Genomic DNA, 17,789 nt, shown 5'->3' on the forward strand with positions numbered 1-17,789 from the left:
CTGTATCTTGCAGCATATTCTGAATCTGGCACAAGGCACAGAGCACAGCCTGCAAAGACCAATCACAAAGGGCACAGACCCTAAGGGATGCCATTTTCTATTCTTATTGCCCTTGAACTTACTCTTGGGACAATAGCAAACACTTCCCAACAAGTCTCCCATCTTTCCAAACTACTGCCTGTGGCAATGTTCTGCAGAGAAAAATACATTTTTATTAAACACTGAGCTAAAGGAGGGAAAGGAATTAACAAATAATAAACTAACAGTGCAACTTTGCCCATCCCATCCCTTACATTTTGGGCTAAAATGTCATGTTTTTGTAATGGGGATGCACTACAGCTTACAGAAGAAAAAGCCTGAAACACTGGACATGATAGTTTTATAGCTATACACTAGAGACCAAACATTTTCTCCTAACTAGCACATGAGGACTAGGGGGGACACCCTAACTAGCACAATAACAGGGTACATACCTACAGAATGCTATACTCCATTTTTTTCTGGCTCCTTCAACTGATTCAAGTTGAGTACATGGGAAGCCAGGTACCAAGAAAGCAGAAACAAAATGTTGCTGCAAAAAGGAAGTGTTATATCTATTTGCCCCTGGCAAAGGGCTTTTTGGACTGCATACAGTATACACCCAATGATTCAGCACAGTGGTTGATGCACACCAAGTTTATAGCGGTACCAAGGTAGTGGCTTGGGTGAATCAAGCTAAAGCAAAATTAAGCTGCTGATATAAATGGGAGTACTAGGAGTGACACTTTTTAGGGAAAGGCTGTTAGCCTAATGACTCACAAAATTACTTCAGGAATTGATGATTAATGTAGAGTTGTACCATAATAGGAAAGGTGGTCATAATTAGTATTTTCTGCCCTGAAGCAGAGAAATTTATTAAATGGTCTTAAGTTTACAACTTACCTTGCTGGTCAGCTGTGGATACTATGAGTTACTAGATGTGGGCAAACTTTAAACGTTTTATTATATTACCCAGTTAGAATTAGACTTTCTTTTAATTTGTAAAATGAATGGATAGGAGTTTCCTAATAATATATTAATTACGTTATATATTTTGACATCTTATGTTCATGTTAGGGTGCTAGGAATGTAATTATTTACTTAAAGGAGAAGGAAAAGCTAAGTCACTTGGGGGTGCCAAAATGTTAGGCACCCCCAAGTGACTTGAATCGCTTACCTTTTACCCCGGGCTGGTGCCCCTGTACGGAGAGAACTGCACCAGCCCGGGGTAGCTGCCAGTGATTCCTCCTTCTTTCTTCGCCACGCGCGTATGCGCAGTAGAGTGAAAAGCCGAACGTTAACAGAGAAGTCGGCTTTTTCACTCTACTGCGCATGTGCCTGACTCACAGTCAAGACTTAACGAAGGCGGAAGGAGGAAGCGCATCGCCCCAGGTGCCCCGGGCTGGTGCTGTTTTCTCCTAACAGGGGCACCAGCCCGGGGTACGAGGTAAGCGATTCAAGTCACTTGAGGGGTGCTTAACATTTTAGCACCCCCAAGTGACTTAGCCTTTCCTTCCCCTTTAAAGGACGTCAACCCCAAAAATACGTTTTTGCCTAATGAAAAAAAACATAAATTCTAAGCAACTTATAGTGCTTTGAAAGTTATTTTAGTGCTTTGAAAGTTATTTGTAAATGTAATTGCTATTGAAAGTAGAATTTTCTGAACTCCTGGTTGTTTCCTCCCCCAAAACAGGTCTGTCAGTCTGCTGCCTTGTGCTACATTGTTTCAAAAGCCAGCGCCAGCAGGGCAGGGAATAGAAAAGGACAGACAAATATTGCTTTTAATAGCACTTATACTGTATATACAAATAACTCAAAATCCATTACAAATTTGTAATGAATGTATATTCCAAAGTTGCTTAGAACTTTGTTTTCTTTTATCAGGGAAAAAATTATATTCTGGATTGATATAGACCAGCACTAGAATTGATAATGGCACACTCATAATAATCTAGTTTTTTGTGGTTGGTGTGTACTATTTGTCATATATATATATAAATTTAAATTTAACTTGAAGTGAGATTTAAGATTCTAGCATTACCTAGAAAATGTTATTATAGACAGAGGCTTGAGAATAAATAACAGTTCTGTTATTGTACGATTACTGACAAATGTTATTGATGCAATTTAACTTAATCTTTCATGTGTAATAAGAAGTTGTCATTGTCAGTTACATGTTTCCTTTGCCTTAGGTTACTGACAGACATTAAGTCGCTGGAATTTGAAATCTCCTTTCATTTTCTATGGCATACAACAGACAAATTTGCATTTTTTATCCTGTATTATGACTGTGAAATAAAGTTGTGAAATAAAAATTACATAGAGACGTAGTGTGGAGTTCCCTGCTGTACCAGTATTGCACTTGCATTTACATTTTATCTGCATTTTATGCTTTCAAAGACTGTTTTTGGTACAGAAAGCAGTAAGTGACAGTTGATCATTCTTTAAGTTTCTGTGAACCAAGTCTACCCAATCCCTTTCTTTTTTTGTCATGTCTACTTCATTGGTCCCCTGTGATAAGTCACACAATGTCTGAAAATGGCAAAAAAGTGGTAACATGTGTCAAAAGCTGTTGAGAGATCTAGGAGTAACAGTAGTGAGAAGTGGTGGTTTAATTTAGCTAATAACAGTTCAATAGTTAGTTGGGTTAGAACACTTTCAGTGGAATGTTGTGGCTTACAGAATATGGAATGCTTCATGAATTGCATGATTAACTTGCCAAAAAAAGAAGTAAGTTATATTTCTGTTTTACTCTGCAACTCTGAATACAAGGCATCTGCTGAGAGATTTTGTATGATATGTTCTATTGCTGCCTGATAATTTTCTCGACCATAATTCCTCATTTTCAATTAATAAGCAATAGGCAATTAATAAGCAAATTTCAATTGCTTATTTGCTTATATATAATTGCTTATATGAGATTTCCAGGTCAATATAGAATTGTGTTTCTGATCAAGTTGTATTCTGATCGCCTTTGGAACACACTAGTTATATCGATGCATTTATTTATTGGAAAGCATGGCCTCAACTATAACATCAAGCTCATCATTTCAAAGTACAACAATTTAAAGCACAGAATACATTTTATAGTAAACTATCTAGAGTTAACCTTGGGCAGCGGTTGTATCAGAGCCCTTTAATGAAGGCTAGAAAACTAAGCTAGAAATCCCAGCATTATTATTTTTGTCATCTCAAGATAAGCATGGTATCATTTTTTACTATATCTAAGCTCTCATGCTCTTGCCATGCTTTTTTTTTTTAGCCGTTTATTGTTTATACCATTAGCTATAGTTTACGTTTTTCTATGACTACAGCTGTTAATCAATCAATCCCCCTTTTTTGCTATAGTTTATACAGGAGCAGTGGCAAGCTCGATGTTATAGCTCCCATCATTCCCAGCCATAGTCAGGTGATCCCAATGGTGGCAAATAAAAGAGCAACCATTTGGGAGTTTTAGCTTATGAATAGCAATTTGTAGGGAAAATGTATCCTGTGAAAAATGTAAAATGAAGCAGTAGAACTCTTAATGAATTAGATTAAAATGAGTATGGGACTGGCTAGACTTTGACATATTTGGGCATCTTGCAATATACTGTATGGACGAACAATCCCTAGCTGAATTTGCAGAATGTCTTAATGTCCTCAGCATATTGATAATTAGTGAGTGCAGAGGCCTCTTGTCTCTGTCTGTATAAATTTTTAGGTTGTACCCCCATTTCACCCTTTTTTTGCTATAGTTAAACCATCAATCAATCCGCATCAACATTAACTTATCTTTTATTCTCCCCACCTTATGCACTCTCTGAAACGCACAATCCATCTGCAGTAAACTCAGTGTCTTTATGATCTTTTTATCTACAAGTACTATGATCTTCTTGCTAATATTTGAAGCTTGGCTTCCCTCTTCTTATTTGCTGTACCCATTACCATCTGCGTTACATGTTTTTTTGCACCTAGACCTGGAGATTCTAAGGGCAGTGCATTTAAAGTTATTCTCTTAAATGTAATTTTCACAATACGCACTCTTGATTTCTTTCCTTCACTTCAAGTCCATATTCAAGTCCATATTCATGTCAAAGTCATATTTCATGCACCTACACCCCTTTCCCTCTACATTTCTCTAATTTTCTCTTATGTCTCCTTTTCTCTTATTTGACCATCTCCTACTTACCTTCAATTTTGTGTACCATCATCTCATACAACTCACAATACAGAAATAACAATTCAATAACACTTTAGCTTGGCACCCTTTCCTGTACAAACAGAATGATGATGCCCTCTCATTAGCTATTACCAGCCTTCCTCCTCTAACTACCAGTCAGATTCTTCACTAAAACCTTAACCTCGGCACACTAGCTCAGCTTATTATTATTTAATGGTAATTTTTAAAGGTATTTATTTATATTTTATTATAATAAACCTTTTTTGTGGATGCCTTTTTATTACATAATCTAAATAATTTTTACTCTCCACTGTCTCTTTTGAGACCTTTGTCAAGGTTGTGCTCTTTGTTAATTATTTTAATTATTTGCTAAGTGCACCAGGCATTTTCTCTTTGAATGTGATATTATATGAATGTGATATATATATATATATATATATATATATATATATAGATAGATCTCTTCGAAAAAGCTGCTCACACAGGAATTAAGCAAAAGTCAAACGATTCTTTATTAAAGGCAAAAACTGACATTTCAGCTGTTATACCAATTATCAATTTACTGGGGGGAACCACCAACCAGTGGTATTGTTTCACTGCTAACGAAGGTCCCTGTAGGGGACTGAAGCATTGAGAAATAAACCTCGGAAGGCTAATTGAGTTTCTCTCTCTCTCTCTCTCTCTCTATATATATATATATATATATATATAGCATGTTGCAAGAAGACAGGCACTCACGTATAAGTAGGTCCAAGGGAGCCTGGGTGCAGTCCCAAAATAATAGATGGAGTAGCTGTAGAGAGAGTCCGCACTCACAGGTCTTACAGAAAATGTAGAGGTGTTTATTCCAATCAACATCTGTGAGTGCGGACTCTCTCTACAGCTACTCTATATATATATATATATATATATATAGCAACATAAATACCGCACTCACAGGACTTATGGTGAAGAAAAAAGTTCATTTATTGTTCAAACATCAAACTGACGTTTTGGCTGTGTCCACAGCCTTTTTCAAAGTGTACGGCTGTGGACACAGCCGAAACGTCAGTTTGATGTTTGAACAATAAATGAACTTTTTTCTTCACCATAAGTCCTGTGAGTGCGGTATTTATGTTGCTGTAAATTTTCCGTTTTTCAACACTGCACCCAGGCATCCAGTGACTACTGTATACGTGAGTGCCAGCTTCATACATTCTACTCTATATATATATATATATATATATATATAAATTTTGCCAAAAATTGCATTTGCTGGAAACCAATACTATGGGGCTGATTTACTTACCCACGAATCCGACCCGAATTGGAAAAGTTCCGACTTGAAAACGAACATTTTGCGACTTTTTCGTACGTTTTGCGATTTTTTCGGATTCTTTACGAATTTTTCGTTACCAATACGATTTTTGCGTAAAAACGCGAGTTTTTCGTATCCATTACGAAAGTTGCGTAAAAAGTTGCGCTTTTTTCGTAGCGTTAAAACTTACGCGAAAAGTTGCGCATTTTTCGTAGCGTTAAAACTTAAAAGGTGCAAAGTTTCGCGTAAGTTTTAACGCTACGAAAAAAGCGCAACTTTTTGCGCAAGTTTTAACGCTACGAAAAATCGCCAGATTTTACGCAACTTTCATAATGGCTACGAAAAACTCGCGTTTTTACGCAAAAATCGTATTGGTAACGAAAAATTCGTAAAGAATCCGAAAAAATCGCAAAATACCGATCATTACGAAAAAAACGCAATCGGACTCATTTCGACCCGTTCGTGGGTAAGTAAATCAGCCCCTAAATCTCACTAAATATTTTGCTATTTTTCCAACAATCCCATTTTGCAAACAGCATAGTGTAACTGCTTAACAGGAATTTAGTGGTTATGAGTTTAGTGGTTATTTGGTCAGTCTGTTAGCAGTTTCACATTAGAACCGCACTCAGTGCTTTAAGTGCACTTTGGGGGGACCACACCAAAAGAGAGGTATGTTCATTTTCACAACTTCATTTTTCACAACTGCATTTCTAGTGATAAGATATGTATTTTTAAAGAACATAATTACTAAAAGTTGCAAAAGCAAGAGCCATATGTTGCAAAAGAAAAAATGCAGTAAAAAGCAAAAATTAATAAATCTTATTATGTGAAAAGTAGCTTCTCAGTAAATATATTGCAGTGTCAACAGCATAAATTTAGAGAAAGAATAATTCTGTTTAATATTACAGTACAAAGTCCTTAAGGTGGATTATAACTAAGTTCCAAAATGTTTAGTGCAAGGGGTGCAACACTGGTGAACTGTAATTCAGGTGGAGAGGATGTTGCACAGCAGCCTGTCCACTCTGCAGGACTGAACTGCTCTCCTGCAGCTTCTCCCCAGACAGACATAACTACTTCCCATTCAGCTCCCTTAGTGATTGGTTTCTTGGCCATGGGACCTCTCTGGCCCCACTACTTTGAGCCAGCAGCTTTCAGAACAATCAGGGGAGTCTCATGTTACTGTACAGAACCACTATGTATACTTCAAGTGCTAGTATACCAATAGTGTATAAAGTATACTCCTGCTTAGCTGTGATATAAAATGCCATTAAGTCAATTAATTCTCTACAAAAAATCCTACCTCTGTTATAAGGCTATCGCTGTATCTGCAAGCACCAAACACCAAGAAATGTGCGACAACTGGATTATTTTTTTTTAATATTAGAGAAGGCAGAATATGAACATATTTCTGTAAAAACAAGAACATCTTTTTAAAGTCAAATAAATGGATTCAATAACATTCATGGCCATTTATGTACCTACAGGAAAGACTCTTTTCACATATTCAATAGAATCATTTATGCAACAAAATATTTTATTTGCAAATAGTTGACAGGCCAACATTTGAGATTCTGGAATTATAGACCTATTAATAAATGATTTTATAAAGTTGCATTTTCTTTTTTACACAAGCTTCTATTTACTGGCTCAGCTTACAACTCATTGTAAATCCAAGTATGTTTAAAACCCCATTTCAAAAAGTCAGAGATGTTGTGGCCTAGCAGTCCAAGGAACATAATATGGAACCACTAGTTGTGTGGCCAGCCCAGACGGGTTGCAACACACTTTTCCCAGCAGTGATAGCTTTCAAATGACCTATAATCAGAGAAACAGATGTAGTTTTCACATTTTTCCTCATGTCCGGAAACCATTTTTTTCAGTGTTAAATCTTGACACTAAATAGTGCTATAGTGCGAAGACCTGCCATCAAAACACAAAAGAAAATGCCATAGCCCATGCACCACCTGGTGACAAATTTTGGTATATTTTTTTTTTCCCCTTTGTTAACTGGAAGAGACATAACGCGGCAACATGGTAAAGGAACTTGGCTGTATCTGTACCATAAATCAATTCAAATATATTTTTCTGTTCTAAGAATTATTCTGCTGGTCATTTTAAAACACACTCTTCAACTTTTTTCTTGGTCTTTGTTACTACAGTATGTCTACCAAGCATAAGTTTACAAATGAATGGCAAATAACAATTTTGGAAATAGTTCTCAACTCTGAACTCTCATATATTTCCTCATTTCTTTATTCAGAATGGTTCAGGTCATTTATTTATACTGTAGTCATAAACAGACAAAAAATATTTGTGACCAAAAGATCAACATGAAAATTACACATTGGCTCTTACATAAGGATTTTTCACACATAGAGTTTGCAATGTACAGGAAATGCCTTTCACAGAGCATGTTATTGATTAGGATACTCTTTTCCTTAGATCCACTGACACACATTAACTGCTTAGAGGAGATAGGATATCTAATCCAAATGCCTTACGAATGACAGAAGAGATGACACATAACACTTTGTGATCCTCAAAGGAAAGATTTCTTCCAAGCTTTCAACTGACTTTCTGATTCAGAGAGTGCAATCGGAAAAGGGCAGTTTCTAACAGGTAAAGGATGCAGTTTGTAGAAAAAAAGTAAATGTAACACAGAATAAACAATATGAAGTCAGGTATCTACAGAAATAACACATGGTGGAACCTCAAACTTAAACATTTATAGAATGATTAAATCATAAATGTTGTATATGAATGAAACCTATGTATGATATCAAATATGTACTCAGAACAATTAACATGTCAACCAACACACATTTGAACAACAAAAAATTAATGGTTGAGCTAGATTCACCATTTGACTAAAGGGCCAAATGGCATAGTAATAACTTTTTTTACATTTTTTATACACACAAAGAAAGAGTAACCTAATTGCAAAAAAATCTGCCATGGTTCATCATTGTACGTATGATATTACATAGACCTATATGCAGCACTGTACAGCAGAACAATAAATTAATAGAACAAACAGGAGTCATTACAATAATAAATACAAATGAGGACAAAGTACAGTTACATTAAAGATTAAGTTTCAAAGAGAAGAGAAAGAGGAGGTCTCTTCCCAATAGAGCTTACAATCTACATGGGAGTGTAACTTACATACACAAATAGGAGGGTAGTAAGTGCTGCCGGTTACAGTAGGTGGCACTGCAATATTAGTGCCAGTTCCCAGTTCAGCTCTTATGTGATTGCTCCAAGAGGTTGACTTAATTTTTAAGAGCTTGAGGGAAGATTCTCTCTGGAGGAATTCAGGCATGGCAATCCGAATGTAAGGAGCAGCAAGATAGAAAGGTTTAAGAGGGGTAGCATTAGAGAGGAGTGAGTAGATAAGAGCTGTAGTGAGGTGCAGAGGAATTTAGGAGTTTGAAGGAGTTTTTAAGTTATTTTTTGTTTAATGGTAGAATTCTTAATGAATCAGAAAAAAGTGAGTGTAGAACTGGCCAGACTGGGGGTGACTTTGGCATAGTTGGTCAGGTTGAAGTATATTGCAATATATGGACAAACAATCCCTGTTTTGCTTAAAGAGGAGGCATTTCTTAGTAGCTTAATGCACAGAATGTCTTAATGTCCTATATATTGATACTGGGTGAGTGCAGAGGATCTCTTGTTATTGTCTAGAACATCTTCATCTGCATGCAAAATCAACTGGATTTTGAAAAATGCCACTGGTATTTAAATGCTTTTGAGCTATGTATGTATGTATAACTTTATTTATAAAGCGCCACAAGGGTGCGCAGCGCTGTACAATCTTACAGAATACAAAATTACACACAGGGAGGACAAGTGATATAATAAATAAATACAGTAAATATATATAAGGGCCATGTGGTATGAGACACAGTAGGAAGGAGGTTCCTTCCCCGTAGAGCTTACAGTCTAAGTGGTTGGGTAACATACAGGCACAAATTGGAAGGCAAGAGTGCATCAGGTATGGGCATTTGCCCTTAAGCGCAGGACTGGGCAAAATAATGTTTTAGTGCTCCAGAAGGTAACAGCTGAGCTATATGAACATGCATAACAGGAGAGCCACACAAATTTCTCATTTTTAAACAGCGAGAAAATTTTTATAGTAGACATTCTGTAAGTTCTTTTCAATATGCCGTAGAATGCACAAAAATGGTGTTGGGAAAAATGTGAAGAGAAACATAGGAATTTGGATTCTGTTACAGAATGTCTGCAGCAGAAGAAAGGAGAAGAATGAGCAGTGTGAAGCTGAATGACATGTTGAAGCATAAGCAGGTATTCTACCTTTGCACTATGGAATAGTACAGAGAAAACAGTCATATTTTCACATCATAATTGTGACACTTTTTGAAGAGTTATATCTTGCGACACCTGATGTGATTGGAAACACTGCAATGTAAATGAGACCTAGTGGGAAAAGCTGTTCTTTTTATTTCTACTATACACAGTATGAAATACCGGAATACTTTATTCTTAACAGTGAGTTGCTATATTTGCAATGAGAAAGTGTACAGTATGTCATATGCATTCATGAACTCTAACTTTGGTGTGTAAGCACATTAATCCTTGTTCTAGTATAAAATGATCAAAGGGGGAAATCAGATACAATGCTATTGCCATAAATAGTCTTTATTGGAGTTAACTCAGAAACAAAGAGTTTGAGGGCAATCTGCAGTTTTTTTTAACAGATTTATAAAAATGTTATTCTTATATTATAGAGCATTAATAAAGGAGGAATTAAAAGAGAAGGAAATGTAAAAACTAAGCTTTCTCAGAAAAGTCTATGTAAATAAAGCCCTGTATATTTACAGAAAAGCTGCACTGAGTCCTCTATCAAAAGAAACACAGAATTCCTTTTCTTCTTTTGTGTATACACTCTGTGTCAGACTTCATGCTCCTTCAGGGCACGGTAAGAGTCTGCTCAGTTTGCTCATTTTTCCTCTCTCCCCCTCCCTTCTTCTCCTCTTTCCCCCTCCCAACTGTCCAACTGTCCTGTAATCTGAGCTACCAGCAGCCAGAGCTTTAGCACAAAGCTACTGAGACCAAGCAGCTGCTATCCTAAACAAACAGAGGGAGCTTCTAAGGCTGTTTACTCAAGTATCCTAAAGCTTTCTACAGAATAAATATAGCTTGCACTATTATGACTAATCTATAAGCAATACTTGCCAAAATGCCTTTCCTTCTCCTTAAAAAGTGCATTGAATTTAATATATTAATTTAAATGCAATCATTTTGAATTTTTGCATTTATTAGGAGTGACATTAATCAGTATATTACTTTATTTTAGCCCCAAAAACAAAAAAATCAGTATTTGTATCAAACAAAATATTGTCAGTACTGATGATGGCGGCCACCTTCCATTATATGTATCCCCTTAGACAAAATATATCAAACATTATAAAGCCATCAAGCGTTATTATTCCTGCTGCAGTATCAACATAAACCCCAAATTGATTTCCATTGTTTACACTGTTTAAGCTTTGCTCCTCTATGTGTTAAACAGTTAATCAATAATGGTTCAAGAACTCACAAGAAAAACTCAGCAGATGTATTCATGCTTTTAGGTCTTGTTAGAAATTATTTTTCCTTCATAAGTCCATTGAAATTGTTTAATAATACATTGAGATTTTTACACTCCGAAAGCGTCATTTTTTTTATCACATACAAACAGCTTTAAATTCCCACAGGAACCTATGTTCTTTCCAAGTCACTTCCCATCATCTTATGTTTACCAGGTTGTGGCCTTATACTAGGTCTTGCAGATTGCAGAATGCTCAGCTCACTTATAAATTATATGGACTGCGAAAATATGTTATTACTATCACTCATATATTTCTAGTTAATCAGTATGTACTGCTGTTTTTTTGCCATTTGTAATTTTGAGGTAACAAATCTACCAGTATCTATATCAAGCTGGCTGATAATACAGAAATTATGGGGCAGGACATTCTGAGTAATATAACTATAAGAAGTAAGGGCTAAATTCCATGTGGTTTAGCACCCCCAAATGTACACTTTAAATGACTCTTTTTACTTTTTATAATATGTGATAAAAACTTACAGCTTAGGATCAATGCATGGATCCAAGACAATACAGCATTTAGGACTCTAGGATGATCATCATGTAACTCAGCTTGTGGTAGTGAAAAAATGGACACAGTTGTTGCTGATATTGACTCATTGATTTATTACAGGTACTTGAGCCTAAACAAAAAGGACTGCAGAAGAAGAGAAGAGGATATATAAATACGATGAAGTGACCATTACTACTGGAGGTGAGTATAAATAAATACATTTTTTAATAGAGAATTTTAGTGAGATTAGAAATGTTTACTACCTAGACAAAACTGATATGTCTGAATAAGCTAGTAAATAGTCTAGGTAAATAAATGCACCCTAATGAGTTAGAAAACCGTGCAATCTGGGGTGAAAAAAAAAAAGTTGACAGTATGACACATATCCTGCATTCCTCCTGACCTCTAATGATTATTAGCTTAGTCTCACCACCACTACCTGTTTTTTTTTCTACAGATAAATGACTGTGGACAAATTTGCACAAAGGTGAAAAACCTTCTTAAAGGAGACATATCCTATAAAAAATAAGAATGTACCAGAGAATTATACTCCTCTAGATATAGAAGGAATGTGCTTAAAAAAGTTGTATTTCAGACTGATTTATTGAGAAATTCCACCAAAACTCCACTAGTCCCGCCCATCTGTTCCACTTCCTGCTGGCTGAATTCTCTGGATGTGCAGGGGAGCCAGCGGACCTCCCTACACTGCACTGTAAGATAGGAACCGATCAGCAGCTAGGCTGATCTGATAGGCAACTGAAGCCTGCCTTTGTTGTGTGAGTGCAGGGCTGTGATTGGCTCTCGCCCTCCTACTGTGTGTCTGGCAGGGACCGTTAGGACACGCCTACTCTCCATTTCAAACTCGGACAGAGGATCTATAGGGAGTTCCAATAAAGGGGCCATTTCTACAGATAGGATTAATTTTTAGCACAAAGTGAAACCAGCACCATATATTATTCATAATTGCCTACAAAATTAGTGTTTTTCCCATTTATCCAATATGTCCCCTTTAAAAGCTATTAATTTCTGTCTTATCCATAGTCTTGAATTCAGGTATACACAGCCTTCTTAAGTATTTTTCCACCATTTTAGAAAATGTGTCAATTAGAGCCCCCCTTCTCAAAGTGGGGATTAATCTGCATTCATATTTTGAAGTACTGTTTCTCATACCTTGTGTCACATAATAACTATCATATCAGCATCATTAAAACGCCACCTATCATCTCATCCATACTGTTTACTAGTCCCATCTCTTTATCCCCCACCTGCCTTAATTAGACCATCCACAGGGTGGTACTTTAGTATTTTTAGTCATGCTTCCACTTGTAAATTAACTAAAAAGGGTGATGGTATAGGTATTTCTAAAATGGGGCATCACTACTGGGCATAAGGCTAACATGGTCATGATCTAAATCCCCATGGGCTTGTAGAGATGAGCCCAGATAATTTTATTTAGCAAATTACAGGATGAGAAAATATCTTCAGTTACACTGAAAAAATGAGTGGGGACACATAGATGATAGATAGATAGATAGATAGATAGATAGATAGATAGATAGATAGATAGACTTACTGATCACTTGCTGACATACAGTAAGCAAGTCAAGGTAGGCAGCAGGATTATTATCAGTTCTGGAAATCAGGTCAGTTGCCAGGAAGAAAGCAAGCAAAAAGGCAAGGCTAGTATTTATAACATGTGACAGGCAAATAGGAAAGTCCAAATAGTCCAAGATTACAAACAGGAAATCCGCATAATAAAGGCATGGATGAGAACTCAATAAGTGGCTAGATCACTTCCAAAAGAGCTTAATGATCAAGCACACATCTTGAAGCGGTAAGATAGCCTTAACAAGGTTATCTGTAGACACAAATGGAGGTAGTGGATGTATAGAGAAAGCTTGCCATACTTAAATGTATTGTTGAGCATACATATGATCACAAGGCTTAGCCAGGAACAGTACCAATCAGTTATTTGAAAATCCAGGATTTTAGACAGGACGGGTCTTGACACTGCATCCCTCCCCCATTATTAGAAATTTTGGCTAATATATAGGTAACAGAAAAGAAGAACTTGGTTGGTTGGAGATTAATTAACATTTAAGGAGTATATTATCTCCAAATACAGGTATGAGATTGGATGCACAAAATTCTGGACTATTTTGTGAATATGACCATATCTTTTAAAGGAGGAATTGGTATTTGGCCAACTCCAAAAACTGTGCTTTCTTAGATGTAAGTTCATTAAATATTACTTAGGGAGCACTAAAGTCCACCATCCTCTATTTACAAGCCTATATATATATATAAAACAGGCTTGTAAGGCTTATACAAATCAACTTTCACATTGGAAAATACATTTACAGATGAAAGGGCATAATTAGATAAACACATTCAAAGGCACATAATTGAGACTTGACATACTGACAGCAGCACTGTGGCAAGAGGCTGACAAAGAGAACATACTGACAGGTGCATAGTAGGAACAAAACATCAATGTTACTGATATCAGCATGAATGATACCACTGAGTCTAACAAGGACCTGGGAAACTGAGACTTTGTTATTATGATTAGGTTTATTATGATAAGGTTTAAAAACAATCGACCACTTTCATTAACTTCATATGCATGGATCAAGACAATTTTAACTATAAATCAAGGGTGTGTTCAAGTTGTCAAGCAGGAATAGTTACAGTCCGAGCATCTTTAGAAACAACCAAATATACTATAAAGAGTCAAGAACAAATAAACACATTTTCCCATACTCAATTCAATAATAGTAATATTTAACCTTAGTTATGAGAAAAAAGTGTCATTTTTAATTTTTCACAGACAAATATTTCTCTCTGATGCCAAAGCAGATTGCCACAGGGACTGCAAAGCAGACAGGCCTCTGAGACTGACAACAAATATATATACTTCTAGTTTTGGGTACAAGAAGGAACCAGTGGTGTAACAATAGAGGAAGCAGAACCTGTAGTTGTGTGGGGGACAGGGGGTGGATCGGCCTGAACCGTGGGTTCTGCTACATTTATTGTTGCATATAAATCTCTTCTGGATTTTTTTTACAGGGGGCCCAGCACAGAACAGTTATGCTACTGGAAGGAACCAAGATCTGACAGTAATCCCTGATGCAGAGGGAAGGAAAGGAAGTCAATTTCTAGTGCTAATACAGCTCAGAAATTATTGGTATATGCCATATAATTAGATTGTATAATTTTGATTCCCAAAGGTTAATTTAATTAAGATAGCTATAGATAATATCAATTATTTTGGGTCCTTCATTCTTAAAGAGTCCTTATTTTCTAAAGTTCTTATTTAAATGAATCCCTATCAGCCTATCTCTATATTATCTGTAGATAAAATATTCTCATTGGGTAATTGAGATGCTTTGTGCTGGAAAGCTGCCTATTACTCTTGAACAGATTCAGATCATATAAAATAAGACTCCTGGGAAGTAGAGGTAATGACAAAGACTAGGTATACAGGAAGAAATTTAATAAGTTTGTTAGATGACCTCATTAGACAGTAAAGGGAATCCTTTGCATTATTGATTATTTCAAGGTAAGTGGTATATGGATTTGCATTTAAGCATTTAAGCAAACCTGTATGTTTTGGGATACAAAGTTTACTTAAGTTCTTGACACCCAATCAGGGCTTCTAGCAAAGTTATGGATGTTTGGTTTATTACTCTAGGACTATTTGGTCCTTCTGTCTTTTTATCTTTGTGTCTAAGGCTCAGTTTTAAGCCCCAGTACTGTTCAGTACCTACAAATCATGTCTTTGTACTCTAATTAGGTCCTTAGGGTTTTGATCCAATGCTAAAAATAAACATCTTAGCTTCTTTCCCCAATCTCTAACCATCTATACTAGCTTTAATATACTGCTAAAAGATGTGTTGCTTTTTTCAAGTGCTCAACAATATCCTCTTTACACACCCACATGCCAAGCTTAATTCCTCATTTGCACATTCTTCTACATTACACTCATTTAGGCTCTCTCCTTATTATCCTGCCTTCACACAGTACAATAGAGCTTAGCAAAATAATGTCATTGAACAGTAACACTTATGTGTCAGCTCCACATACAGGGTGTAGAAGCAGTAAGTATGGGTGTTGAGGGATAAGTGACCTTATATCTTACCTTAGTCTACCTTATGTCTTGACCTTATATATTAAGATGTTACAGTGTGCCCCTTATTGCACATTGTCTAAGAAATGGGCCTTTAAAGCACAAGTTGCCTTTACCCTTTGTCCAGCACAGGAGACATATTGTGCGAAAATCACAAATGTGCCAGTGTATTACACTCTTTTAAATATAAAAGCAATATTCTTTAAAAAGTAGTGTTTAGGGCTGATTAATTTTTTCCCTAAACCCTACTAGGCCCGTCCATTAGTTCTACTTCCTGCTGCCTCCTTTCCCAAGCTGTGCAGGGGAGCCTGCGGCACTCAGCACACTACTCTGTAGGATAAGAACCAATCTGCAGCTAGACTGAGCTGATAGGGAACTGAAGCCTGTCTTAGCTTGTGTAAATGCAGGGCTGTATTTGGCTAACTATCTTTATTTGTCTTTCTGGCAGGAACCATTAGGAAACGCCCACCCCATTTGAAACACGGAGAGGGACCAGAGGAGATGTCTAAGAAGGTCCAATAAAGTGATTATAATGATAGTTTTTATCCCAAAATAAAACCAGCACCATATATTATTCATTATTGCCTACAAGACTGAAGGGGTTTTTAGTTTAGCTTTATGTCTTCTTTAAAACCTATACCACTGTAAAGCAGCATTTATTCCTGCAAGTGACCATACAGTATGTTAACTAATAGCATAACATAAAAAAGTAATAATCACATGATCATTTGTAATTAAGTAATTTTAGACATAATTCTGTTTTAAAAAAAAGCTTTCTTTTTTGGGGAGGAGGTAGAATTAAATAATAAGTACCCTAACATCAATAAAATTTGTATAAAATACTATCTTTTAATGTATAAGTTATTTGCACTGGCAATAAGTTCAATCACATCTCAAGTCAACAGGGATTTCTTCTGCTCAGGTAACAAAATGTACTGGGAAGAAGCATACTAAGGTTGACTGACTTTCAATTTCTTATTTTGCACCTCCTGTCTTTTTTTTTCTCTTCTAGAAAAAAAGACGGAACAAAAATATTTCTTAAATGTTTACTTCTCAAAAGCACCTTCTACCATAAAATTCATCAGCAGTAAGATCAAGTAGCATGTATATATTTGACTGATATTAAATGTAAAGCAAAGAGATGTTACTTTCCATAGCTGTCATCTTATTCTGCAGCTGATGCAAAAGCAAAGTCCTGAAGGGGATTTCATTTGCATGCTGTGGAGCAGCTTGATGCTCTCAACTGGAGCAAGGATAGAAAAACACACGGCAAACCATCTGATTACATATTATATCAGAGGCTGAAAATGGAAAAGAGAAAGATTTCCATTCCACTTCACTTGCTTACAATTTAGTCTGAGAGGCAGAAAATGTTTCAGTCAAAAAATGTCTGAAGAAAACATTTAACACTTGATAAAACAAAGGGTTATGTACGTGCAGGTAACACACGTACGCAGCCCTTGCATGTTCTCTTCATGTATAATTATAAATATGGATTCATTTCTATCTTTCTTGCAGTTTTCTTCCATATTGTAAAGTTACAGGGAGAGCATTACTGGAAAATCCTGCTCCTTGTTGTTGTGAAAAGCATAATACATAATTGTCTCACAACTGACAATATATATATCGATTGGTGGAGAGAGACCAGATAAATGAGAAATAAAATACGAATTTCTCCTGGGAGGTTAAGGAATTATTTTAGGAGTTTGAGGAGAGAAAACAATCTCATTTCTACACTGACTTCTAAATAGGACTCTAAAGTTGCTTTTCTAGCAAAGACTATTCTTTCCGGTGAGCAGCCCTTTTGTACAGCTGCTGGCAAAGTATATTTACTTTTAGTATATTTCTGTCAGTTTTCCTAACAGTTGACAGTTAATTAAAGCTTGATGTCTCTTAAACATCTAAAGATTGATCTAAAGCTGATCTAAAGCTTCCGTGCCATTTTATATTAGCAATTGTTTTCTGGCAGAGATTTTTGTTGACTGATTTGTTATCCATAGTGTCTTTTTTAAGAGTGGCATTATGATGTTTATTACAGATTTTGAAAACATGTTAAATACCATGGTTACTCATTGTGAC

At 36.1% G+C, this 17,789-nt stretch overlaps 1 long non-coding RNA gene across 1 annotated transcript; it reads left to right on the forward strand.

The window, feature by feature from the left end:
- Nucleotides 1-11,698: 11,698 nt before the first annotated feature.
- Nucleotides 11,699-16,552, forward strand: LOC116406963. Its single transcript, XR_004219927.1, has 3 exons — nt 11,699-11,782; nt 14,651-14,768; nt 16,159-16,552. It is a non-coding gene; the product is annotated as an uncharacterized LOC116406963 (long non-coding RNA).
- Nucleotides 16,553-17,789: the final 1,237 nt, after the last annotated feature.

Source organism: Xenopus tropicalis, chromosome 8 (genome assembly GCF_000004195.4).
Source record: "Xenopus tropicalis strain Nigerian chromosome 8, UCB_Xtro_10.0, whole genome shotgun sequence".
NCBI lineage: Eukaryota > Metazoa > Chordata > Amphibia > Anura > Pipidae > Xenopus > Xenopus tropicalis.